This window comes from Amblyraja radiata, chromosome 9 (genome assembly GCF_010909765.2).
Source record: "Amblyraja radiata isolate CabotCenter1 chromosome 9, sAmbRad1.1.pri, whole genome shotgun sequence".
Classification (NCBI taxonomy): Eukaryota; Metazoa; Chordata; class Chondrichthyes; order Rajiformes; family Rajidae; genus Amblyraja; species Amblyraja radiata.
Genome location: NC_045964.1, coordinates 68,221,428 through 68,248,922, shown reverse-complemented (window position 1 = coordinate 68,248,922; position 27,495 = coordinate 68,221,428). Strand labels below are relative to the sequence as shown.

General features: G+C 44.8%; 1 long non-coding RNA gene across 2 annotated transcripts in view; it reads right to left on the bottom strand.

Moving 5' to 3' along the window:
- The window catches only part of LOC116977246, a 52,297-nt gene extending 25,432 nt beyond the window's left edge, over positions 1-26,865 (bottom strand). The window contains exons 1-3 of one of the 2 annotated variants that reach the window (XR_004413154.1): positions 26,809-26,865; positions 26,572-26,639; positions 9,400-9,567 (exon numbers count right to left, since the gene is read on the bottom strand). This is a non-coding gene — a long non-coding RNA (uncharacterized LOC116977246). Of the gene's footprint in view, positions 1-9,399; positions 9,568-26,571; positions 26,640-26,808 lie in introns of those variants that run through there. The other variant, XR_004413155.1, reaches the window with a different exon arrangement.
- Between the last annotated feature and the right edge of the window lie 630 nt (positions 26,866-27,495).

Sequence of the window (27,495 nt, the reverse complement as noted above, 5' to 3'; positions counted from 1 at the left end):
GATGGTTTTCTCTGGAACGTCAGAGGCTGAGGGGAGACTTGATAGAAGTATCCAAAAATTATGAGAGGCATAGATAAGGTAGACAGTCAAAACCTTGTTCCTAGGGGGAAATGTCCAGCACTGGAGGGTATGGCTAGAAGATGAGGGGGGGGAAGTTTAATGGAGATGTACGGGACAAGTTTTTTTTTTACACAGTGGAGGCAAATACGATCGTGTTGTTTAAGAAACTTTTAGATCTGAACATCGAAGTCCAACGAAAAGAGCGATATGAATCATTTACATGCAGATGAGATCAACTTCATAATCCATGATTCCTTGATCCTCAAAATTTATCTGTCTCCTCAAGTATATCGAAGTTAGACACAAAAAGCTGGAGTAACTCAGCGGGTCAGACAGCATCGCTGGAGAAAAGGAATGGGTGACGTTTCGGGTCTAGACACTTCTTCGTAATTCATAGCAAAAGGATTTGAGTATAAGAGCAGGGAGGTTCTACTGCAGTTGTACAGGGTCTTGGTGAGACCACACCTGGAGTATTGCGTACAGTCTTGGTCTCCTAATCTGAAAAAAATACATTCTTGCTATAGAGGGAGTACAGAGAAGGTTCACCAGACTGATTCCTGGGATGTCAGGACTTTCATATGAAGAAAGACTGGATAGACTTGGTTTGTACTCGCTAGAATTTAGAAGATTGAGGGGGGATCTTCATAGAAACGTACAAAATTCTTAAGGGGTTGGACAGGCTAGATGCAGGAAATTGTTCCCGATATTGGGGAAGTCCAGAACAAGGGATCACAGTTTAAAGATAAGAGGGAAATCTTTTAGGACCGAGATGAGAAAAACATTTTTTACACAGAGAGTGGTGAATCTGTGGAATTCTCTGCCACAGAAGGTAGTTGAGGCCACAGTTCATTGGCTATATTTAAGAGGGAGTTAGATGTGGCCCTTGTGGCTAAAGGGATCAGGGGGTATGGAGAGAAGGCAGGTACAGGATACTGAGTTGGATGATCAGCCATGATCATATTGAATGGCGGTGCAGGCTCGAAGGGCCGAATGGCCTACTCCTGCACCTATTTTCTATGTTTCTATGTTTCTATGTTAAGACTGAGAGTCAGGGGAAAGGAACATGAGAGATATAAATGGTGATATAGAGAGATATAGAACAATCAAATGAATGAAAAATATGCAAAGAAGTAATGAGGATAAAGGATACAGGCCACTGTTAGCTGTGGGGCAGGTGAAAATGAGTTACAGACAATGAGTCTCAACAAGACGACTTTGAAGCTTGTACAATGACTTGGGTGGGGGAGGGATGGAGAGAGAGGGAATGCAAGGGTTACTTGAAGTTAGAGAAATCAAATATATCGATTGGTTGAGTCTCCAGACCCTCCATAGCAGTGAATTCCAAAGATTTACTGATTGCTTCTATAGTTTTGAATATTGGCAAGCATCCATTGCATGAAAGTTGACCACTATGCTTGAACTCGTGAAGCATAAAGCAAAATGACACCTGCCATCAATTTAATGCCATTACAAATCTTCAGCCTCATGAGACAAAATCCAAAGACAGCATTTCTCGAGTTAAAATGGAAGATTATCGTATTATATCCTAGACTATAACTGATCACAGCTCTGTTTCCCCAATAGTGTTATAAAATTTATTTCTATTAACATTTTGTCTGAGCTATTAGTTGGGGAAATACATTGATCTTGTAAGTGTGCTATATCTTTTCATGAAGCTCAATAAAAATGTTATTAATTTAGCTTATTAAATTTATGTCCTGAATGAACTGTTATTCATTCTTAAATGGCTGAAGGAACCATTCTTCCTTATAAAACGTTTGGAGATTTAGTTTAGTTTAGTACAGTTTTTTTAGTTTGGTTTAGAGATACAATGTGGAAATAGGCCTTTTGGCCCACCGGGTCCGTGTAGGACCAGCGATCCGCGCACATTAACACTACACTACACACACTAGGGACAATTTTTACATTTACACTTATACCAAGCCAATTAATCTATGGCTTTGGAGTGTGGGAGGAAACGTGGAGAACGTACAAGCTCCGTATAGGCAACACCCATAGTCGGGATCGAACCCGGGTCTCCGGTGCTGCATTCTACCGCTGCGCCATTGTGCCATCCGATCTTCCTATCTCATCAATTGTTTCTCCTATTTAGTTTCTCCCCTGGGACAAAAATATCTAACCTCTTCCATCCTGAAGCTGACCATCATTTGAAATGAGTAGAGAAACCAAAGAATTCAAACTGCCGAGCATTGAATCCTTCGCCTCTTTTTATAAGCGTTCCGTTCAGAATTAGTATTTTCCAGATTGGAAGACATGTCACCTTTGGCTGGTTTGGATGCTTGTTCTGTCATGTGAGATAATCAAAGTCAGTGCGTTATCTGCAAGGTTTATTCGACAAAGCCTAATAAAGTGGCATCATAAGCATAGACAATTCAGCATTGTTTGCAAATGAGAATTATACTACTTGAAAAAGGACCAGGGCTGTAAAGACTTCAGTAAAGCATTTGGTGCCAATATGTTTCATTTGTGAATATCGATCCGACATCAAACCAAATGGGCAGCACAGTGGTGTAGCGGTAGAATCACTGCCTTACAGAACCAGGGACCCTCTAGAACCAGGGACCCTGGTTCAATCCTGACTACGGGTGTTGTCTGTACCGAGTTTGTACGTTCTACCAGTGACCATGTGGGTTTTCTCCGGGAGCTCCGGTTTCCACCTATGCTCCAAACACATGCAGGTTTGTAGGTTAAATGGTTTAGGTAAAATTGTAAATGATGTCTAGTCTGCAGAATAGTACTGGTCGGCATGGGTTTGGTGGGCTGCAGGGCCTGTTTCTGCGCTGTATCTCTAAACTAAACTAAAAAAAAACAATAAATAGCCAGATTTGTACCAGTGTCTTGGAAGTTGTATTACTTCATTCTGGTCTCAACTAGAAAAGCTCTTGAACCACGTTAGCTAGATGTTAAAAATACTTTCATTTGCACGTCTTGAAAATATGTCGGTGAAATCCTAAACTTCTGTTTAATGCCACTTCAAAGTTTAATATTGTAACATTCACTATTTTTCCCCTTTCTAGGCATTATCTTCAAGGAATTCTTCCCTGGCCCTGTTTTAGTACCGTGACTTTGTATGAGGATGCACTGCATACTTTAGTTTAGTTTAGAGAGTCAGCACGGAAACAGGCCCTTTGGCCCACGGAGACCGTGCCGACCAGCGATTCCCGTACACGAGCACTATCCTACACAATAGGGGCAAGTTAACATTTTACCAAAGCCAATTAATCTACAAACCTGTACGTCTTTGGAATGTGGGAGGAAACCGGAGCACCCGGAGAAAACCCACGCGGTCACAGGGAGAATGTACAAACTCTGTACAGACAGCAGCAATAGTCAGGATCGATGCCAGGTCTCTGGTGCTGTAAGTCATCAACTCTGTCACTGTGCCGCCACTTAGCTTGAACTATTATGGCCGGGTTAACAAGTATAACTAATAATTTACTCTAGAATTGCTTATATATATATATATCTATTAATTTTGTTGTTGCATTAATGTGCCTACAAAGCAGCAGCAAATAAGAATTTAATTGTTCTGGTCCCAGTACATATGACGATTAAACCGCTCATATACTTAGAGGCCTAATCATGTGCTGAGATCCTAATGCAGGCTGAGTGCTTGCAAATGGACAGGGTGAAGTCCCTGGCAAGTTTGGAAGGACCAAATTGCATCAGGGGATTATTTTACAGGAAGTTTTTTTTTGTGTAAGTGTGGTTTCTACCCAATCGGTTCTACTATGAGCATCTTGTCCAATTATCAGATTTCAAAAGATATCTCAACCAAGGATGAATTACACAAGATGCAATAGGCATGATTGATGAGGGAGTCAGGCAAAAGAGGCACTACCAGTCACCTCAGGTTATCAAGTCTACATTCACAGTTAATGTCTACAGTGTATCGCAAGGTTAAATAAAGTCAGCACAGAACTTGCTTAATCTAAGATGTTGGACTAGTGGATGTTAAAATGCAATGGGCCAGTAAATCTGAAAGTGCATTCCTAAAATATGTTTCACAGTTTTTATCACTAAGCACCACATTTCTTCCTCTCTCCAGATGAATGTTGAAGGTTTTGCATTTTACACAAGGGCAGGGTATTTCTTAAGTCAAAGTACATATTGAATAACAAAAGTGTCAGTGTCAACTTGCATTTCTCCTGTGAAGCAGCGGTTTTATCGGAGCACTGGAGATCTCGAAGAGCTAGTGGAGTGATGCTTTTGTTGCTAACAAAATGTGCATTTTCGAGGGAACTAAACACAGACTGAAATTCGAGCAAAAGGATGGATGAGCTAAGGATTGATGCATTCAGACCCCTGGGGAACTCGCTGATACTCGTCTGAAACAGCAGATAAGAAACACAAGCATGTGTCATCCGTAAAGCATTGCAAGCAGCGAGTTTAACCTTTTCAAAACGGCAGAATCATTTCTCCAGCAAAAAAAATTAAAAATAAAATAGTTTGCAATTTTTGGTTTATCCAAAACATAAATTGTCGAATAAGAAATGTACTACTACCCTATGGATTTACTAATCTTTGTAACATTTAGTAAAGGCAGCACAAAGAAAATCCATTTGGTCGCAGTCTCAATAGAAAACATGTATACTTCGAAAGCTGCAAAGGAAATTAACTACATAGAGGATTAATGGACTCGATGAGCAGATTGCTAGCCAATATATGATATGCAGAAAGTGATTCCTCAAGGTCAGCATGCATAGGGTATTTCAGGCATTAGTTTGCATTAAATAAATCAGCTGTTGATCCTTAAAGAGATTTTTCTTTGCGCATGTGTGCTCAGTGAAGTAAGGGACATTGATACTGGGAGATAGCATTTTTTCTTAAACACATTTCAGCCAGTGATAGCATTGCACACACACATTTAGATCAGGGATGACTTTCAATTATCTGCAATATCAAATCCGTTCGCACAACTGTCCAATTATTCCAAACTCGAGTAGAATCGTTTCCATTCAGAACATGGTTATACTATACATGTGATGTGACCATTTGTAGATCTCCCTACCTTTGTGGTATCTTGGAGAAAATAGGCATTTACAGTACATTCAGAAAGTATTCAGACCCCTTCACTTTTTCCACATTTTGTTACATTACAGCCTTATTTTAAAATCTTTCTTTTAATCATCAATCTACACACAATACCCCATAATAAAGAAGTGAAAAAAGGTGTTTAGAAATGTTTGCAAAGTAATTAAAATAAATAATTGAAATATCACATTTACATAAGTATTCAGACTCTTTGCTATGACACTCAAAATTGAGCTTTGGTTCATCCTATTTCCATTGATTATCCTTGAGATGTTTCGACAACTTGATTGGAGTCCACCAGTGGTAAATTAAATTAATTGGACATGATTTGGAAAGGCACACACCTGTCTATATAAGGTCCCACAGTTGACAGTGCATGTCAGAGCAAAACCCAAGCCATGAAGACGAAGGAATTGTCTGTAGACCTCCGAGCAGGATTGTGTTGAGACACAGATCTGGGGAAGGGTATAAAACACTTTCTGCAGCATTGCAGGTCCCAAAGAGCACAGTGGCCTCCGTCATTCTTAAATGGAAGAACTTTGGAACCACCAGGACTCTTCATACAGCTGGCCACCCGGCCAAACTGAGCAATCGGGGGAGAAGGGCCTTGGTCAGGGAGGTGACCAAGAACCCAATGGTCACTCTGACAGAACTCCAGAGTTCCTCTGTGGAGAAACTTCCAGAAGAACAACTATATCTGCAGCACTCCACCAATCAGGCCTTTATGGTAGAGTGGCCAGACGGAAGCCACTCCTCAGTAAAAGGCACATGACAGCCCGCTTGGAGTTTGCCAAAAAGCACCTAAACAAGATTCTCTGGTCTGATGAACCAAGATTCTCTGGTCTGCAGGAAACCAGGCACCGCTCATCGCTTGGCTAATACCATGCCTACAGTGAAGCATAGTGGTGGCAGCATCATGCTGTGGGGATATTTTACAGCAGCAGGAACTGGGAGACTAGTCAGGATCGAGGGAAAGATGAACGGAGCAAAGTACAGAGAGATCCTTGCTCCAGCATGTTCTAGACCTCAGACTGGGGCGGTGGTTCACCTCCCAACATGACAACAACCCTAAGCACACAGCCAAAACAACGCAGAAGTGGCTTTGTGACAAGTTTGTGAATGTCCTTGAGTGGCCCAGCCAAAGCCCGAACTTGAACCCGATCGAACATCTTTGGAGGGACCTGAAAATAGCTGCGCATCGACTCCCCCCATCCAACCTGACAGAGCTTGAGAGGATCTGCAGAGAAGAATGGGAGAAATTACCCAAATACAGGTGTGCCAAGCTTGTAGTGTGATACCCAAGAAGACCTGAGGCTGTAATCGCTGCCAAAGGTACCTCAACAAAGTACTGAGTAAAGGATCTGAATACTTATGTAAATGTGATATTTCAGTTATTTCTTTTTAATTACTTTGCAAAATTTTATAAACACCTGTTTTCGCTTTTTATTTGGGGTATTGTGTGTAGATTGCTGATTACAAATTTTTTTAAATCCATTTTAGAGTAAGGCTGTAACGTAACAAAATGTGGAAAACCCACGCAGGTCATGGAGAGAACGTACAAACTCCATATAGTCAAGCACCCGTAGTCAGGATCGAACCCAGGACTCGGGCGCCACGGTGTTGCCCCCTATTTGTTGATTGATTACAGTCTTTATTGCAAATATTCTGATGAAAAGTCACTGGCTTGAAATATTTCCTTTCCCAGGATGACACATTTCCACCAATACGGACATACTGTGGTCTGTGAATGAGGAAGTCGAGGAAGTCGAGGAAGTCGAGGATCCAATTGCAGAGGGATGCTGGGAAGTGGACTGTACCAAAAGTTCATTTATCCACAGCACCTGTGGAAAAAATGGGTCAAATGGCATCTTTCTGACCAATACAATCTATCTTCTTCTTATCGAGTCCACCTGGAGTTTTTACGGACATTTTCAACCTCTCACTTCTGAGGTCTGAGGTTCCCACCTGCTTTAAAAGGGCATTAATAATACCAGTGCCCAAGAAGAGCAAGGTGACGTGACTATCGTCCAGTGGCACTAACGTCTGTGGCGATGAAGTGCTTTGAGAGGCTGATCATGGCGCATGAGGAGAGGGGGGGGGGAGGAGAGTGAGGAGAGGGGGGGGGGAGGGGGGGGGGGGGAGGGGAGGGGGAGAGGGGGGGGGAGGAGAGGGGGGGAGAAGGGGGAGAGAGGGTGGGAGGAGGGAGGGGGGGGGGAGGTGGGGGGGGGGACGGGGGGGGGGGAGAGAGGGGGAGAGAGGGGGAGGAGGAGAGGGGGGGGAGGAGAGGGGGGGGAGGAGAGGGGGGGGGAGGAGAGGGGGGGGGAGGAGAGGGGGGGGGAGGAGAGGGGGGGGGAGGAGAGGGGGGGGAGGAGAGGGGGGGGAGGAGAGGGGGGGGAGGAGAGGGGGGGGAGGAGAGGGGGGGGAGGAGAGGGGGGGGAGGAGGGGGGGGGAGGGGGAGGGGGAGAGGGGAGGGGGGGAGGCGGGGGGGGGAGGCGGGGGGGGGGGGGGGGGGGGGGGGAAGGGGAGGGGGGGGGGGGGGGGAGGTGAGAGGGGGGGGGGGGGGGGGGGGGGGGGGGGGGGGGGGGGGGGGGGAGGGAGGGGGGGAGGAGAGGGGGAGGAGAGGGGGGGGGGGAGAGGGGGGGGGAGGAGAGGGGGGGGAGGGGGGGGAGGGCTACTTAATAATAATAATAATAATAATAATAATAATAATAATAATAATAATGATAATGATAATAATAATAATAATAATAATAATAATAATAATAATAATAATAATAATATATTTTATTGTCATTGCACGTGCAACGAGATTTGGGTATGCAGCTTCCATCTGACATCATAACTTAAGTAACTACTAAAATTTAGGTTTAGATACCCCGAGAACATGGTTTGTACAAAGAACATTTCAACAGTAAAATAGTCAAAACAGACTAAAGTGCAGATGTGTCTGTGCGACGTGACCATCCGAGGGAGACAGTCCATGGGGGTGGGGGGGGGGGGACACTCAGCAGGGCCCGTTCAGAGCAGCTATAGCTCTGGGAAAGAAGCTGTTCCTGAGTCTGGAGGTGCGGGCGTAGAAGGTCTTGTAACGTCTGCCGGAGGGAAATAGTTCGAACAGTCCATTACAAGGGTGTGAGGAATCTTTGTGAATGCTGATGGCCTTCCTGAGCGGTAGATGCCCTCCAAGGCTGGTAGCTGTGTCCCAATGATCTTCTGCGCTCTGTGGACGACGCGCTGAAGAGCTCTCCTCTCCGCCTCCGTGCAGCTGAGATACCACACAGAGATGCCATACGTTAATATGCTCTCTGTGGTGCAGCGGTAGAAGGTTGTCAGCAGCTGTTGGGGCAGACCAGTCCTTTTCAATGTTCTCAGAAAGAAGAGTCGTTGCTGTGCCTTTTTGACCAGCGCAGCGGTGTTGGTGGACCATGTGAGGTCCTCTGAAATGTGAGTGCCCAGAAACTTAAAGCTGGACACTCTCTCCACACTGTCCCCGTAGATGGAGATTGGGGCGTATTCTCCATTATGTGACCTCCTGAAGTCAATAATCAGCTCCTTGGTCTTGGAGGTGTTTAGTGACAAGTTGTTATGTGAGCACCAGTCCGCCAGGTTCTGCACCTCCGCTCTGTGTTTTGTTTCATCACCGTTGGTGATCAGCCCGATCACCGTTGTGTCGTCTGCAAACTTGACGATGGTGTTGGTGTCGAATGCAGGAACACAGTGGTGTGTGAAGAGGGAGTAGAGCATGGGGCTCAGTACACAGCCCTGTGGTGTGCCGGTGCTCAGGGTGATAGTGGAGGACAGGTGCGGCGGAGGAAGGAGAAAGAACATTATTATCATCTCCTACACTATTAATCTCCTTTTGCTTTTCCTTTTCTTAACTTAAAGAATAAATTCAGATTTCCGTGTGCAAAGTGATTTAGAAGAATTACTGGGCCTTCTATGTAAGATCCTGAATGAATCATTAGAAGCAAATAAGTTTTTTCAGAAAAGATCGGAGGATTACAATCATATCTGTCATTTAACAAGAAGGATGTATTGCATTATCAAAACCATTTTTCTTCACATTTTTAAATGCTTTAGTAAGTGAAGCTCCAGAAATATCAGGTAATTAAATTCCATTATTGTGAATGACCTATCAAAATAAATCATCAGTACTCTTTGTGAAGTTACATTTACCTTAAAATAAATGGGTTAATGAGTGGATTCAAATGCCATGAAGAGGAATTTAGGCTGGTTTCGCTAATTATTGTTCTGAAAATAAGTGAGGAAGAAATTAAGCCACCTACGATGCTACAAGCTTTTGAATGGAGTTCAGAATTGTTAATGAGGATGGAAGACTATCACGTTGCCAGAGAATCAGTATAGTAAAAATACGTGCTTGCAACAGCAACCGATCGAAATGGGGACTGCTGGTAAGTTTATCCTCGATATATCCGTACAAGATGTATTTCACTGTGGAAACAATGAAAAGAAAAAGCCAACAATTATTTATCTGAGGTAATGTTGACTGTATGGTTTTCAATCGAGGGGGGACTGCTGTTAGCGAAGGGGAGTGTGGGGGGGGGAGTGGGGAGAATAAAGGTTGACCAAGCTCGGGATACTTTGTAACTTTGTCGGTGCCCTTTACATGGCAACTATTTGCATACCTTGGGAATGCAAAGAATTTCACTGTATCATGTGACAATAAAGTATTCATTCATTCATTCATTCATTCATTCATTCATTCATTCATTCATTCATTCATTCAATTATGCAGTTGTCTACTGATTATTACAACATATGAAAGCCATATGAGACTAGCTGAATGTAAGGACATCAGACATGGTCGGGGGTAAAGGATAATGCAGACAATTCAGGTTCTTTCATGGACCAACAGCCTTCTGAACTGACCAAATTGGTAACAGTCTCACTGCCAGTTTGATTTTAAGCTCAAAATGTAGGCTGCCAATGTAATGGATCATTAAGGGCGTTGTGTACTGTCAGGAAGGCATCTTTTGAATTTGATATTTAGCTAGCCAAGCTTATATTAAAGCTAAACAATCCCATATGTCACCCGTTTGAAGAAGATCAGAAAGGGTATTCCCGACCTATAAGATTGCAAGAAATAGTATTAAGCCATTCGGCCCATCGATCCCACCCCACTATTCGATCATGGCTGATCCATTTTCCCCTCTCAACCCCATTCTCCTGTCTTCTCCCCGTAACCTTTGACACCTTTGCTATTCAGGAACCTGTCAATATCAATTAGCTTACGAAAGACATTAAAATTGCAAGTACTCTCTTTTAACAAGCTGTAGTCTAGATGGTAATGCTTTGTTACAACGCATAGTAAGTGTCTCCAAATCCCACACTCCCAATGTTACCTTGGGTGGACCCGGAATCTTGTCCTCTCTTTTCCAGGGCCAAGTGATGAGGGCCTAATGTGCAGGAGGGCTACAAATGTGTAAATGGCTGGTGTGGGCAGAATAGAACAGCTCTGATCGTAAAACTTCTTTGAAGTCTTCAACTGCTATCAAAGGCCCACTGCCAGTTTTGCTTACTGTCAAAGACCTCAACGGTTTTAAATGTTTCTGAATGCTTCTAGTGACAGTTTGATTTTTATTTACTTATTTTGTTGGAACAGTTCCTTCAGGAGGTTGTGTGGTTCTAAATCATCAGACCACCTCAATACAATCTGTTTACACACTGGAATAATTACCAGAGTGGCGTAGCTTACAACTTCCAAAGAGCATAAAGAGCCTTCTCTGTAAAACCGCGCATTTAACTGCTGTTGATATAATGTGCTTATTAATCCTGTTCACAGGCACAACCATCTGAACCATCATCGTGCGTGCACTGTTCTATGTTTTCTGTCCATTCGTGAACTCTGAACACAATAAATCAGGGAGTAAATTGTTAAATCACCTTTAAGGAGCAGAGTTGCTTTCTCAGGTGTGAAGACTGTAAGTGCGGGTAATAAATCCCAAGCGGAGCATGATTTATTTTGTATTACATTTTTTCCATGTTCGCAGCAATTTTGGGGGGAGCAGGGGAAGAAGGACATTTGATACAAAGGCAGCAAAATAATGGCCTCGTGTCAATGCGCTTTTCTGCGGTCACAAATCAGTCGCTGCTTGCAGTAACATTGTCATTCTTCCCTGCTGAGGGGTCTTAGCGCTGTTTGGACAGTGCATTGTAGTCAACTGTGGATAGTAAGAAATAAACACATTGTTTCTGTATCAGTGTACACTTGCACGAAGGCGGCACGCACGGTGGCGCAGCAGTAGAGTTACTGCCTCACAGCTCTTGCAGTGACGGAGACCCAGGTTCGATCCCGACTACGGGGGCTTGTCTGTAGGGAGTTTGTACGTTCTACCAGTGAACCCGTGGGGTTTCTCCGAGATCTTTGGTTTCCTCCCACACTCCAAAGATATACAGGTTTGTAGGTTAATTGGCTTGGTGTAAGTGTAAAATGTGTGTAGGATAGTGTGTAGGATGGGCCTAAGGACCTGTTTCCGTGCTAATTCTCTAAACTAAACTAAATTAAACTAAACTAAGGGAAGAAATATCAGCATCAACCTTAATGCCTTTGTCTGTGACCCATAATGAAGGCCATACCCTGTTGGGTCTACGAAACAGTCTGACTCTCACTGCAGGTACACAAAATTGCTGGGGAAACTCAGCGGGCGCAGCAGCATCTATGGAGCGAAGGAAATAGGCGACGTTTCGGGCCGAAACCCTTCTTCAGACTGATGGGGGGTGGGAGAAAGAAGGAAAAGGGGAGGAGGAGGAGGAGCCCGAGGACGGGCGGATGGGAGGGTGGGAGGAGACAGCTAGAGGGTTAAGGAAGGGGAGGAGACAGCAAGGGCTAGCAAAATTGGGAGAATTCAATGTTAATGCCATACGGACGCAAGGTCCCCAGACGGAATATGAGGTGCTGTTCCTCCAATTTCCGCTGTTGCTCACTCTGGCAATGGAGGAGACCCAGGACAGAGAGGTCGGATTGGGAATGGGAGGGGGAGTTGAAGTGCTGAGCCACCGGGAGTTCAGGTAGGCTGGTCTGCTGCATGCTTTCTTTATGCTCCTGCACATAAAATGGCCAGACATCACCACAGCTCATTGAAACAAAGAACTGGAGATACTGGTTTACACCAGAGGGCACAAAGTGTTGCAGTAACTCAGCGAGTCAGGCAGCATGTCCAGAGAACATGGATAGGTGACTTTTTGGATGCAAATAATCCATCAGAAACTGGAGGTAGTAATCGTGCTTACCAACAATGTGAAGAAGCACACTGCTCCTAAGTTCTCCAATGTGCGATTACTACCTCGAGTTTCTGATGGATTATTTGCCTCTGAACTGAGTCTCCTTCCCCCACCACCACATCTCATAGTATTTATCACCTCCAAGCTCGACTCAACTCAAATTCCAATGCACTCCTGACCAGTCGACCATCGGCCAACTCACTGCAAACCTGTTCCTATGTCCTGTCATGGGTCAGGTTGTCCTCTCCAATTACCAATGACCTGCATTCACATTTGCTTCCCCCATTGATTCCAATTCAGAATTTTCATTCTCGAGTTGAAATCTCTTCCTTGCCTCAGCCGCTATCTTTTCTCGACCCTAGACTTAGTTTGACCTCTGAACTATGCCTCTCAGAGGCAGAAGCTGGTTGATATAAAGTCTTTATTCGTCAGGAGGACTTCTATAATGATATGTAAATAAATACTGCAACAACATTTAAAAGACAATTGGCCAGGTACATGGATTAGTTTAGCTTAGTTGAGCCCACCGAGTCCATGCCAACCAGCGATCACCTCATGCACTAGTCCTATCCTACATACTAGGGACAAATCTTTTTACCAAACCCAATTAATCTATAAACCTGTAACTTTTTGGAGTGTGGGTGGAAACTGGAGCCCCCGGGGAAAATCTATACGGTCACAGGAAGAATGTACAAACTCAGTACAGTAGTCAGGATTGATCCGGGTCTCTGGCACTGTAAGGCAGCGCCTCTACTGCTGTGCCACCGTGCCACCCCCAAAAGATACGTTTGCTGAGAAGACAAGTTTAGAGAGTTATGGACCAAATGCAGGCAGGTGGGTCAAGTTTGGATGGGGCATTTTGGTCGGCATGGACAAGTTGGGCCGAAAGGTCTGTTTCCATGCTGTTCGGCTGTGACTCAAGGGAAAGCAAACATTCTCCTGGAGACTCACAGTAGAATCTCCAAACTGAAAGTATATTGAGTTTATATATGTTTCAAACACACGTATAACAATAAACAATTAACTACAGTTTCAATGGCTATAATTATCTGCTTAACTTTAACATTTTGATTGTAGAAAAGTAATTTTGCTAAATTTATGGGTGGCGTGGTGGCTCAGTAGTTGAGTTGCTGCCTTACATCGCTTGCAGCACCGGAGACTCAGGTTCGATCCCGACTACGGGTCCTTGTGTGTACAGAGTTTTACGTTCTCCCCGTGAGCGCATGGGTTTTCTCCGAGACCTTCAGTTTCCTCCCGCACTCCAAAGACGTACATGTTTGTAGGTTAATTGGCTTGGTATAAGTGTAAATTGTCCCTAGTGTGTGTGTTATTATGCGGGGATCAATGGTCAGTGAGACTCTGTGGGCCGAAGGGCCTGTTTCCGCGCTGTATCTCTAAACTAAACTACTGCTCGAGGAGGTAGTTGAGGCAGGTACTATCGCAACATTTTAGAAACATTTAGACAGGTACATGGATAGGACAGGTTTAGAGGGATATGGGCCAACACAGGCAGGTGGGACTAGTGTAGATGGGACATGTTGGCCGGTGTGGGCAAGTTGGGTTGAAGGGCCTGTCTCTTTGACTATATAATCCCCTCTCCATCCCTCCTTTGCCCTGTGCTCCACTTGGACCAGCATCTATTTCTCCCCTCCTCCTGCTCCTCCTCCCCTTCCACCTACCTTTCCTCTAGCTTCACAATTCGCAACTCTTCAATCCTTTTGTCTCACACCTTCTGCCTTTTCATCTCTGGTTTTCTGTCCAACCATTTGCCGATCAAATAACCCTCCTCCCCAGTGCCAGCCTACTACCTGCCAGGCTTTGTCCTGCCCCTCCTCTCTTCCACCTTTCGTCTTGCCCCCTCCCCCCTCCCAATAATAAGTTAGTAGGGCTGTGACACGAAACGTCACCTATCCATATTCTCCTGACATGCTGCCTGACACACTGAGCTACTCCAGCACTTTGTGCCTTCCTTTAGAAACCACCTACTCATTTAATAGTCTCCTCTCTGACCCAGCCTGTGGTTTCCCCTTGGTCCACTCCATTTGCCATTTGACATCTCTGCAAAGTACGTAGGTCTTGTATCCAGAATTTAAAGGTGTTATAAATGTAAATTATTGTTGAAATGGATTTATTTAAATCACGTCTGAAGCTACTCCCTGATCATTTTTTAGCAACAGTGACTCCAATCTTAATCTTTTCAAAACACATCAAGCCAACCATATAAAACTCATGTTTTTAATCACTATTCTGTTATCTAGCTTTCTCACACATAACTTTTCTGGTCCAGTAACATATCTGTATTATTCATGTTAATACAAATATTTAAGTTTTTGTACATTATAGCAACACGGGTTCCTGTTTATTAGTTTTATTTCTTCGATTTTTAACTCATCGTCTCTCTTGTTCCCGGTCATGTTTCCTCTGAGTGTTTCATCAATTCCTTATTTCATGCTTCCCTTGAGCTCTCTCGCTTGGATTTCCGTTTAAATATTTCCCAAAGGGGCAGAGTTGCACACCTCGTCTTTATCCACCGCAGGTTTGTCACTAAGTCCTTGGCAAAGTCCACCCAGATTGTGAACTTTTCTTTTTATTTTTTTATTTTTGGAGAAACAGCGCGGGAACGGGCCCTTTCGTCCACCAAGTCCGCGCCGACCGGCGAAGCACTTATCACTGGCGCTATCCTATGTACTAGGGGCAATTTACACTTTTGCCCGAAGCAAATTAACCTACAAACCTCTATGTCTTTGAAGTGCAAGAAGAAACTGGGGCACTCAGGGAAAACATTCCACAGAAGGCTGTGGAGGCCAAGTCAACGGATAATTAAGGCAGAGATAAAAAGATTCTTAATTGGTATGGTTGTCAGGGGTTATGGGGAGAAGGGGTTTGGAGGGAGAGATAGATCAGCCATGATTGAAAGGAGTAGACCTGATGGGCCGAACGGCCTAGTTCTGCCTCGATCACTTATAAAGTTATGTAAACATAGAAAATAGGTGCAGGAGGAGGCCATTCGGCCCTTTGAGCCAGCACCGCCATTCATTGTGATCATGGCTGATCGACCCCTATCAATAACCCGTGCCTGCCTTCTCCCCATATCCCTTGACTCCACTAGTCCCTAGAGCTCTATCTAACTCTCCCTTAAATCCATCCAGTGACTTGGCCTCCACTGCCCTCTGTGGCAGGGAATTCCATAAATACACAATTCTCTGGGTGAAAAAGTTTTTTCTCACCTCGGTCTTAAACGACCTCCCCTTTATTCTAAGCCAGGCAGTCACGGGGAGAACGTAAAATTCCATACAAGACAGCATCCATAGTTAGGATCGAAACTGGGATGGAATGAAGGCAGCTGATCTACTACTACTCTGCCATGCTACACCCATGCTGCACAATTTGTCAATTTGATTTGCACTCACCCGTTGTCAAGACCGTGTTGTTACATGCAGTCACATGATTTGCAAATCCGTTCCCTATCCTGATTTACATCAGAACAAATTTCACATTTTCCACTGTGTCGGAAGGAACTGCAGGTGCTGGTTTAAACCGAAATAGACGCACATAGCTGCGCGACAGGCAGCATCTCTGGAGAGAAGGAATGGGTGATGTTTTGGGTCGAGAGTCTTCTTCACAACCCGAAACGTCACCCATTCCTTCTCTCCAGAGATGCTGCCTGTCCCGCTGAGTTAGTCAAGCTTTTTGTGTCTATCTTCACATTTTCTTCTGTCCCTCGTGATGTGTTCTGCGCATATACACACAAACAGAATAATCCTCTGCTTGGTTAAAAAGTTGACAGTCAACCCCCATCTAAAAGCAGATTTATCACTATTTGTACTTTGTTTCACCAATTCTCATTCAGGTGGGATGCTCAATATACACTTGCTTGATTTTGCTTCTCAACTCTTTTGCTGGTGTTCCTTAAACATAAGGACTTAACAAGTTCTTGGCAGCCAAGCAATATTTGACCAGACATAATAGATATCAGGTTTTAAATATTTTATTTGGCTCATCTCATGGATTACATGGATAGGACAGATTTGGAGGGATATGGACTAAGTGCAGGCAGGTGGGACTAGTGTAGCTGGGACATGTTGGCCAGTGTGGGCAAGTTGGGCCGAAGGGCCTGTTTCCACACTGTATCACTATATCACTCAAAGACCCTCAGTGTGGGTGGAGGTGGCTCAGGGATTGCAGTGGAATGTGTCAGAACAGTTCACCGTCAGTTTTGATTAGGATCATATTTTAGTTGCATATTTATTCTGTGGGATTGAATATTTTCACTGTGAGGCAACGCTACGATTCATTGCAGTGCCTCACCATTTTAACCTTTTGACCCAGTGGGTCTGCAGTCAAAAAGTTAAAGGGGTATTCTTCCCTTTTAAACATGTTATTAATTTACCGCATTGATGGGGAAACAATATTATGAGATCTCCCTCTCACTTCACTCCCTCTCTCTCACCTCAATTTATGACACGGTCCGGAAGTAAGAGATGTGTAGGAAAGAACTGCAGATGCTGGTTTAAATCAAAGGTAGGCACAAAATGCTGGAGTAACTCAGCGGGTCAGGCAGCATCTCTGGAGAGAAGGACTGGGCGACGTTTCGGGTCGAGACTCTTCTTCAGACTGGAAGTAAGAGAGGTGGTTCGGTAGAGTGTGGTGGATTGCAGCGTTTAGTTTAGTTTGGAGATACAGTGTGGAAGCAGGCCCTTCGTCCCACCGTGTTCGTGCCGACCAGCGACCCCACACACTCCACATTCTAGGGCCAATTTAACATTTCACACAGAGAGTGGTGAATCTGTGGAATTCTCTGCCACAGAAGGTAGTTGAGGCCAGTTCATTGGCTATATTTAAGAGGGAGTTAGATGTGGCCCTTGTGGCTAAAGGGATCAGGGGGTACGGAGAGAAGGTAGGGATGGGATACTGAGTTGGATGATCAACCATGATCATATTGAATGGCGGTGCAGGCTCGAAGGGCCGAATGGCCTACTCCTGCACCTATTTTCTATGTTTCTATGTTTCTATATATACCAGGGTAATTAACCTACAAACTTGTACGTCTTTGGAGTGTGGGGTGAAACCAAAGATCTCAGAGACAACTCGTGCAGATCACTGGGAGATCGTACAAACTCCGGACAGACAGCACCTGTGGTTAGGATCAAACCCATGTCTCTGGCGCTGTAATGCAGCAACTCTGCCGATGCGTCACCATTCCGCCCAAATGATTACGTTTGTGGTGGCAAAATCAGACAATACATTAACCTCTGTTCCTCTATGTACCTCCAGTGGCCATTTAGGAAATGGTAAATTATATGGGAGAGTTATCATGTTTATCAACAAGTCCTTTGGGGCAGTGTTTGTAAAACCTCATTAGATCGTAAGTTCGAGGAGCTGAATTAGGCCATCAAGTCTACTCTGCCATTCAATCGTAGCTGATCTATCTCTCCCTCCTAACCCCAGACAAGAAGAGAAGATGCTTGGAATAAATCCTTTGAAGCCAGAGGAAGGGATATGGCTGCAAGAGAATGGGGTGTGGGGGGGGCGAGGGGAGTGCGGGGGGGGGGGGGGGGGGGGGGGGGGAGAGGGGATTGGGGGGGGGCGGAAGGGAAAGCAGAGGCGCATTAGTGGTAGAAATGGGTGTTAAGGTGGGACACGGGGAAGAGAGGGCAGAAAAAACAAGCGGTAGGGTGGGGGAGGGGGGGAGGGGGGTGGTGTTGAGTAGTTTAACTTGGCATCATATCCAACACAGACATTGTGGGCCAAAGGGCCTGTTTCTAGGCTATGTTCTATGTTCTGAAACATTAGCCTTCATCTTCATCCCTCATTTCACCCCTACAGCCATTCGGCTGTTAAACACGACAACCTCAAATAAGCTCTAAACAACATAGACTATTATTGTTATTATTGCATTATTATTGTTTGTTTGCTTTTTATGTGAACGTATGTGTGCGTGTACATAGAGTGATACAGTGTGGAAACGGGCCCTTCGGCACAACTTGCCCACACTGGCCAACATGTCCCAGCTACACTAGTCCCGCCTGCGTTTGGGTCATATCCCTCCAAACTTGTCCTATCCATGTACCTGTTTAACTACTTCTTAAATGTTGGGATATTCCCAGCGTCAACTACCTCCTCTGGCAGCTTGTTCCATATATACAGATTATATATTTAATATAAATACATAGTATATATGAAGTATACATACATACATACATACATACATACATACATACATACATATATATATATATATATATACACACACACACACACACATATATATATATATAATCTGTATGTATGTGTTTATGTGAGTATGTGTACATATACACACACTGAACTTTTTATATCTCATATACATTGTATTGTCTCCAGTGTACTATGTTTACATATTCTGTTGTGCTGCTGCATGTAAGAATGTCATTGTTCTACCTGGGACATATGACAATAAAACACTTTTGACTCTCGACTTATTGAATGTCGAATCAGACCTGAGGGCATACTCGGCCTACTTCCACTACTTACGTTCTAGTGACTATAGTACTGATACCCGCTCTTCCCCCCCCCCCCCCCCCCCCCCCATCCGCTGGTAAATTAGCGGCAGGATGTGACATTTTGCCCTGTGAGCGTTTCTGCAGGTGCAGCATCGGGTACGTCCCCAAACAAAGTATTTTCTCTATTTTAAATTTGACAGAATGCTTATTGCAATAGACGTAACAGCGTTAGTATTGTCCTTCACAAGTTGACTCTCCCGCTGTTCTCTCATCTACCTGTTCCACGTATTTCAACTGAAATAATGTTGCTCAGCGGAGGGGCAGAGTTGATTAAATTTACAGCACAAATGGCTGAAAACCATATTAATGATTTTTTTCCTTTTGCAAACTGTGCTTCTCAACAGCATAAGAGTGTCATCCATCGCACTGGCACTCCTGAACACAATGACTTGCCTGCAACCTCATCATGCTTTTCACCCACCAGTGCTTGTAATGACACTCTTATCCTAGTATTAACATACAGAATATCACCCATTACCATGCATTACTGACTTCAGTCAGGCAAAGGACTCATTACTCTCTGTGGTTGCTGGGGTTTTTTTTTTTATATGTATTCATGAAAAGTCTTCCATTGTAGCTGTCTGAGTACATTATATTTTTTCTGTAGCCGTAATGACCAATCCAACTGCAGCATCCTAACTCATTCTGACTTTTTATAGTTTGACCACGTCTTGATTGACGTCTATATCGGTTGAAGATAGACACAAAATGCTGGTGTGACTCAGAGGGACAGGCACATCTCTGGAGGGAATGAATGGGACCCTTCCTCAGACCCGTCTCGCCCTGAAACGTCACCCATTCCTTCTCTCCAGAGTTGCTGCCTGTCCCGCCGAGCTACTCCAGCAATTTGTTTCTATCTTCAACCAATATAGATAGGGACAGGCAACATCTCTCGAGAGAAGAAATAGGTGATGTTTCAGGCCGAGACCCTTCTTCAGACCCGTTTCGACCCACAGCATCATCCATTCCTTCTCTCCAGAGATGCTGCCTGTCTCGCTGAGTTACTCCAGCATTTTGTATCTACCTTTGATGTAAACTGGCATCTGCAGTTCCTTCCTTCACATCTATATTGGTTGCCTTGACTCGGGTCTCCACAGGTTCTTGATGCAACCTTTTTTCAGTGGTGTATTTACATTTGTCGCTTGCAAAACAACATTCTGATGAGAGGTGACCCACTTTTGTGTGTCTCCATGAGATATCTGAGGCTCTTAGAAACATAGAAACATAGAAAATCGTAGCAGGTGTAGGCCATTCGGCCCTTCGAGCCTGCTCCGCCATTCAATATGATCATGGCTGATCATCCAACTCGGTATCCTGTACCTGCCTTCTCTCCATACCCCCGATCCCTTTAGCCACAAGGGCCACATCTAACTCCCTCTTAAATATAACCAATGAACTGGCCTCAACTACCTCAACGATTGGGAGGAGGAGCCATCTTGGGGAATGGCTGCTAACCAGCAGCCGTCCGTTTAATCCATTTTTTCCCCAGTTTTTTAGTAAGTTTTGTTTTTCGTTTGTAGGAGAAATAGACTTCATAATGTGGGGGGAAGGAGGTAATCTTACTTCTAGGTCCCTACCTGGTCGGTGAGGCAGCTTTTTCTCCGGGCTGCCCGTCGACCCGTCCTCGTGGCCTACCAGCGGGCTTGGAGCGCCGTTTCCTGGCGGGGACCGCCCAGCACCTCGGCTTCGGTGGCGGCACAGCGCTGGAGCGCTATCGTGGAGCGGAGCGGGCGATGCCTTGCCTGGGTCGCCACGCTGGATCGACGCGCTGGAGCTCTGGTGAGCTGTGACCGCCGAGTTCATCACCTCCAGGCTGCGGGTCTGCGGAGCGGAGCGGGTGGCGCCGACTTTAACATCGGGAGCCTGGGAGCTCCAACCCGGTGCGTCCCTGTCGGCTTCGGAAGCCGACAATCCCCTGCTAGGAAGCGGCCGTTCCAGGTGGCCCAGCCGCAGTGAGGACTCTCCCGACGCCGGGGCAACTCCACCCGGCCAGAATGGCCAGGAACATCGGGCCTCCGTAGAGGCAACAGCGGTGGCCTCAATAGGCCTGACTTTTGGGAGAACTGGGGTTGGGGACTGGACTCTGTGCCTTCCCCCACAGTGGTATCAACTGTGGGGGGATGATTTTTTTGTATGTAGTTACTATGTTAGTCTGTGTCCAAGATGGCTGTCGGAAGGGAGAGTGGACGCTGGCGCGCTTTAGCTGCCGCTGCTCTCTCTTCACATTGTGTTTTTTGATTTTGTGTCTTTGGAGCGATTTCTATCTTTAATTTGTATATTGATGATGTCCTTATTATTTATTTTTCTCTGACTATATGTTTTTTTCTCTTCTGTTTAATCTTTGTAAGGTGTCCTTGAGATTTGAAAGGCGCCCGAAAATAAAATTTATTCTTATTACCTTCTGTGGCAGAGAATTACACAGATTCACCACTCTCAGTGTGAAAGATGTTTTTCACATCTCAATCCTAAAAGATTTCCCCTTTATCTTTAAACTGTGACCCCTTGTTTTACCCAGTTTCACTATATGGCCCTAGGTGCTGGAGTTCACTTCTTCCCACTTCTTTCTAATACTGTTCTCAAATTGCCATTATTTTTTTTATCATCAAGGGCAGTCACAGTGCCATGGTTAGTTGAGCTGATGCCTCGTATGCTGCTTCTTCCAGAGGCAAGGGTTCAATCAGTTCCAACATGACACTCAAGATCCTTTCCTCCATTTCTCTGACCGATGGAGGCAAACATGCAAATGCCATCTTCACCACCCATTAGAAAGGAACTGCAGATGCTGGTTCAAACTGAAGATAGGCACAAAACGCTGCAGTAACTCAGAGGGTCAGGCAGCATCCCTGGAGAAAAGGAATAGGTGCCGTTTTTGGGTCACCCTTTGGGTGAGACACTTCTTCAGACTGAGAATCAGGGGAAAGGGAAACGAGAGATATAGACGGTGATGTAAGATATAGAACAAATGAATGAAAGATATGCAAAAAATTAATGATGATAAGGGAAACGGGCTTTGTTGGCTGTGTGTTAGGCGACAACAAGCTACAGACAATGAAACCCAACAAGACGACTTTGAAGCTGGTACGCCTTGGGTGAGGGAAGGATGGAGAGAAAGGGAATGCAAGGGTTACTTGGTTAGAGAAATCGATATGCATATGTGCACTGGCTTACAAACTGTCCAAGCGGAATATGAGGTGTTGATCCTCCAATTTGGTTTGGCCGCACTCTGACAACGGAGTGTGGGAATGGGAAAAGGAATGGGAAGGGGAATGAAAGTGTTTGGCAATTGGAAGATCAGGTAGGTCCAGGCAGTCTGAGTGAAGGTGTTCAGCACTCTGTCTGTCTTTGTTGCTCCTTTCAGTCCTCTGTTATAGGGAGCGGATGTGTAAGTGGGATAATATGGAACTAGAAACAAACGAATGGCAGAAGGTGGTTTACGTAAAAGGAAACTAAGTGCTGGAGTAACTCTACGGTTCAGGCATCTCCGGAGAGCGTGGATAGGTGACGTTTTGGGTCGAGACCCTTCTTCAGAATGATTTAAGGGGGGAGGGGGGGAGAATACAGCAGGAAAAGGGGAGAGGCAGGACAATATGTGGCAGGTAACAGGCTGACATAGGCGAGGGAGTGGGGGGGTGGTTTTGATGGGTAGATAGTCAGAACAAAGACCAGAGAGATAAGAAAACAAGGAAGGTATGAGACAGGTTTGTAAATTGCGGATTGTTTAATGAGAGGGAGGGGGGGGGGGGGTGAGTGGAGTGTAGAAACAGGTGGGAGTCGAGGTGAGGCACAGGGAACAGAACGGGTTGGGTGGGTGGAGGGATGGGGGAGAAAGGGTTTTGTAAAAGGTCACCTAACATTGGAGAATTCAAAGTTCACACCATTGGGTTGCAAGCTACCCTAGCGGGGTATGAGGTGCTGTTCCTCCAGTTTGTGTGTGGCTTCACTTTGGCAATGGAAGAGACTGAGGACATAAAGGTCAGTGTGGGAATGGGAAGAGGAGTTAAGACGATTAGTAGGCCTTTGGTGGACCATGTGCGAGTGTTCAGAGAAATGGCCGCTGAGTTCATGCTTGGCCTCTCCGATGCACAGGAGGCCATATCGGGAACACTAGATGCTGTAGATGAGGTTAGAGGCACATGTCCCCAGGGCCTGTGGGAGGGGGGTGAAGGGAGTACATCGTACCCAGGCCCGGGGTCCGAAAGGGGGCCCAGGTGCCAAAGGAGGGGGGCCGGGAATTTCCTGAAATCTCAGAAAATGTTTGCATATATTTTGTGAAGACTAGCATTCACATTTTGTGTGAACCTACATAGTTTTATATATCGTAATTCATAGAAATTATGATCCATAATAAAGCAGGGAATTTTAACTAGCGTGTGTGTGGTCAGGTTAATCTTTTATTTTATTTATATTTATTTATTTTATCATGGAACATAAGGCCTCAAATGCAGAAAATCAGCAGAGCGCTCCATTCCACTCCTCTCTCATCTTCCATAGCCTTTTTGGCCTTACAGGCTACAGCTCATGGCATAAAACCGTAATGGATAAAAACAGGATGACTAATGGAGAAGGGAAGGGCCCGAAATAAACTGATAAAATTCCTCTCAGAGACCCTGCATGTCCCTCTGTCTTACCTGGAAAATGTGCTGGGGCCTTTTAATCAAAACTCCTCACAAGCTAAGGGTGTTGTCCCGATCTCCCAATGTACCTTATTGTGGGCATGAAACTTTTTTTTACCTGCACTTTCTTTGTAGTCATTACTCTATATTTCACAATCTTTTATTTTTCTCTCTGCACTACCTGTGTATGATTGCACTCACAAATGGGTGATTTGCCTAGATAGCATGCAAAACAAAGCTTTGTGTGGTATCTTTGTACACATGTTGAGGGGGGATCTTATAGAAACTTAAAAAATTCTTAAGGAGTTGGACAAGCTAGATGCAGGAAGATTATTCCCGATGTTGGGGAAGTCCAGAACTAGGGGTCACAGTTTAAGGATAAGAGGGAAGTCTTTTAGGACCGAGATGAGAAAATCATTTTTTACGCAGAGAGTGGTGAATCTGTGGAATTCTCTGCCACAGAAGGTAGTTGAGGCCAGTTCATTGGCTACATTTAAGAGGGAGTTAGATGTGGCCCTTGTGGCTAAAGGGATCAGGGGGTATGGAGAGAAGCAGGGATGGGATACTGAGTTGGATGATCAGCCATGATCATATCGAATGGCGGTGCAGGCTCGAAGGGCCGAATGGCCTCCTCTTGCACCTATTTTCTATGTTTCTATGTTTCTATGACAATAATAAACTGATACCAAGATGTTAGGAGTGCCTTCACTCCACGTAATGGTTCCCAGACCAGGCCCAACCATCACATCTTGAAGCTTCAACGATGTACAGTAGGACAAGTAGGAAGGCACGGTGGCCCAGCGGTAGGGCTACTGCCCTACAGCGCCAGAGATCCGGGTTCGATCGTGACTACGGGTGCTGTCTGTACGGAGTTTGTACGTTCTCCCCGTGACCTGTGTGGGTTTTCTCCGGATGCCCCGGTTTCCTCCCTCATTCCAAAGATGAACAAGTTTGTTGGCTATTTAGCTTGGTATAAACGTAAAGTTGTGTGTAGGGTAATATTAATGTGAGGGGGATCGCTGGTCGGTGCGGACTCGGTGGGTCGAAGGGCCTGTTTCTGTGCTGAATCTCAAAACTAAACAATTGGCAATATATATACAACGCTGCCCAATTTTTGGAAATAAATACTTGTGAGCTAAATATTTCAATTCAAATGGATGCAAAGTACTGGAGTAACTCAGCAGATCAGGCAGCATATCTAGAGAACATGGATCAATTATGTTTTTCAGGCTGATTTTGGGGGGTGGAGGGGGAGAAGAAAGGGGAGAGTGAATACAAAGCTTAGTTAGTTTAGTTTATTGTCACGTGTACTGAGGTACAGTGAAAAGCTTTTAGTTGCGTGCTATCCAGTCAGCGGAAAGACAATACACGTTTACAATCGAGCCATTTACAGTGTATAGATACATGATAAGGGAATAACGTTTAGTGCAAAGTAAAGCCAGCAAAGTCCGATCAAGGGTAGTCCGAGGATCCCTAAAGAGGTAGATAGTGGTTCAGGACTGCTCACTGTCATCCGACCACAACCAGCATGGCTGGTAATAGGGCTACACAGGCAAGCGTTTTTTTTTTGACAGGTAGTGATAGTTGGAACAAAGGTCAGAGATAAGAACAGTAGGTGAGAGACATGTTTGTTCGTGTTCTGAGAGCAGAAATAGGCCATTTGGCTCTTCAAGTCTACTCTGCCATTCAGTCATGGCTGATCCATTATTCTCGCTCAACCCCATTCTCCTGCCTTCTCTCCATGGCTCCCTGACGCCTTTAAGGGTCTGTCCCACTTGGGTGTCATTTGCACGTCACGCAGATGGCACGCAAAGATTTTGAACATCGTGCGTCGTGACACGTAAATGATGTCGCGTAAATTACGCGCAAATGACGCTCAAGTAGAACAGGCCCTTTACTAATCATTGTTCGAAACATTCAAACAGTTGTACCTGGCTACTGGGGCAAAAGAGGTCCCAATACTTTGCACTTGCAGGCTGAATGCCTAAAGGGAGCATGTTAAATGAAAAAGAAAGTTCCTTAGCAGAAGGCATTGTTCCAGTTCGCCGTTGTAGGCACATTAGTCAGGATAATGTAAGAGATCTATATTGTGTCTGCCTTACTGCTTAATACTGTGGCCGGCTGGTGTCTTTCCATTCACTTCACCCACCGGTGCTTGTAATGACACTTTATCCCAGTAAGAAATGGTTTCCACATCCATTAACATATAGAATGTATTAACATTTTGTATTCTTGCTAACATTGCTCCTCACTCGATGATCAAAAAATGGGAAAAAATATTAAAAAACACATCCAAACTGATGCAGTTTTTCATATAGTGAATTTCATTTATAATATCAATTTGATTATCTGGAATGATTGATGCTAATCTGTGAAAAAAAGATATTTCAGCTTATAATTTTCGAATGAGATATTCCAGTCACATGTGAATAAGAATATTATTTAACAGTGTTGTGGGTGCAGGCTTGAATTAGTCTGGTGGAAAAAAATAGGTCTGTAGAACTACCCATTATCCTTTACTTTTTCTATTAGTTTAGTTTAGATATACAGCGCAGAAACAGGCCCTTCAGCCTGCTGAGCCCATACCGACCAGGGACCACTAACACAATCCTACATACACTAGTCACAATTTACGATTATACCAGGCCAATTAACCTGCAACCCTGTACGTCTTTGGAGTGTGGGAGTAAACCGAAGATCTCGGAGAAAACCCACGCAGGTTACAGGGAGAACGGACAAACTCGGTAAAGACGACACCCGTAGTCAGGATCGAACCTGGGTCCCTGGCGCTGTAAGTCATTAACTCTACCGCTGTCCCACCATGCCACCTTTAATACTATTCAAACTTTGGAAAGTGAGGGGATCCAAAACTCATTGCTGGGAAAGAATGGAATTCCTAACCTTGTTCCATAGGAATTTTGGCCAAAGTGATCTTGGAACAGCCAAGAATTTCATTGTCCTATCTGGGACACTTGACAATAAACTCTCTTGAACTTGAACTTGAACATTTCATAATAGGCATTCAAACAAAAAATTTTTTTGGAAAAAAAAAACCCTACATTTTTCTGTGGGAAGATCGGCATGAAAAGATGGCAGCAATTCAAACTTCTCACCACTTGGAGAAACTCTGGAAACACAGGTAAATGCATTTGTTTAGTTTAGTTTAGAGATACAGCGCTTAAACCAGCCCTTCGACCCCACCAAGCCCGCACCGACCAGCGATCCCTGCACACCAACTCTATCTTACACATGCTATGGATAGTTTACAATTATATCAAGCCAATTAACCTACAAACCTGTACGTCTTTGGAGTGTGGGAGGAAACCAAAGATCTCGAGAGAACTCGGGCAGGTCACGGGGATAACGTGCAAACTCTGTACAGACAGCACCTGCAGTCAGGATTGAACCCAGCTCTCTTGCGCTGTAAGGCAGTATCGCTGCACCACCGCACCACCCTTACTCAAACCGCCCCCACACTAATTATTTGTGACATGTAATAGTGGAGAATGTGTCGACAGTATTTTCAGGAAGTATATCACACAAACTGGGTCAATTTCTTTGGTTATGGAATCTTCTGCCGTTGTAAATCACAAAGTCGAAATCCTACAAGGAACTGAAGTGTCAGGAACCTCCTCATATTTTGCTTGAGCAGTTTACACCCACGTAGTATGAATATTGACTTATCTAAACAAGTAACCCTTGCTTTCCCTCTCTCTCAGTCCCTCCCCCTTTCTAGTTCTCCGACCAGTCTGACTGTCCCCCGATTACATTGTATCTGTGGTACACAAAATTGCTGGGGAAACTCAGCGGGTGCAGCAGCATCTATGATGCTGCTGCACCCGCTGAGTTTCCCCAGCAATTTTGTGCCTTCGATATTCCAGCATCTGCAGTTCCCTTTTGAATACATTGTATCTGTGTTTGCTTTGTGGTCACCTCCTAGCTAACAACGATCTATTCTACATTTTCCTTGATCTGCATCCTCT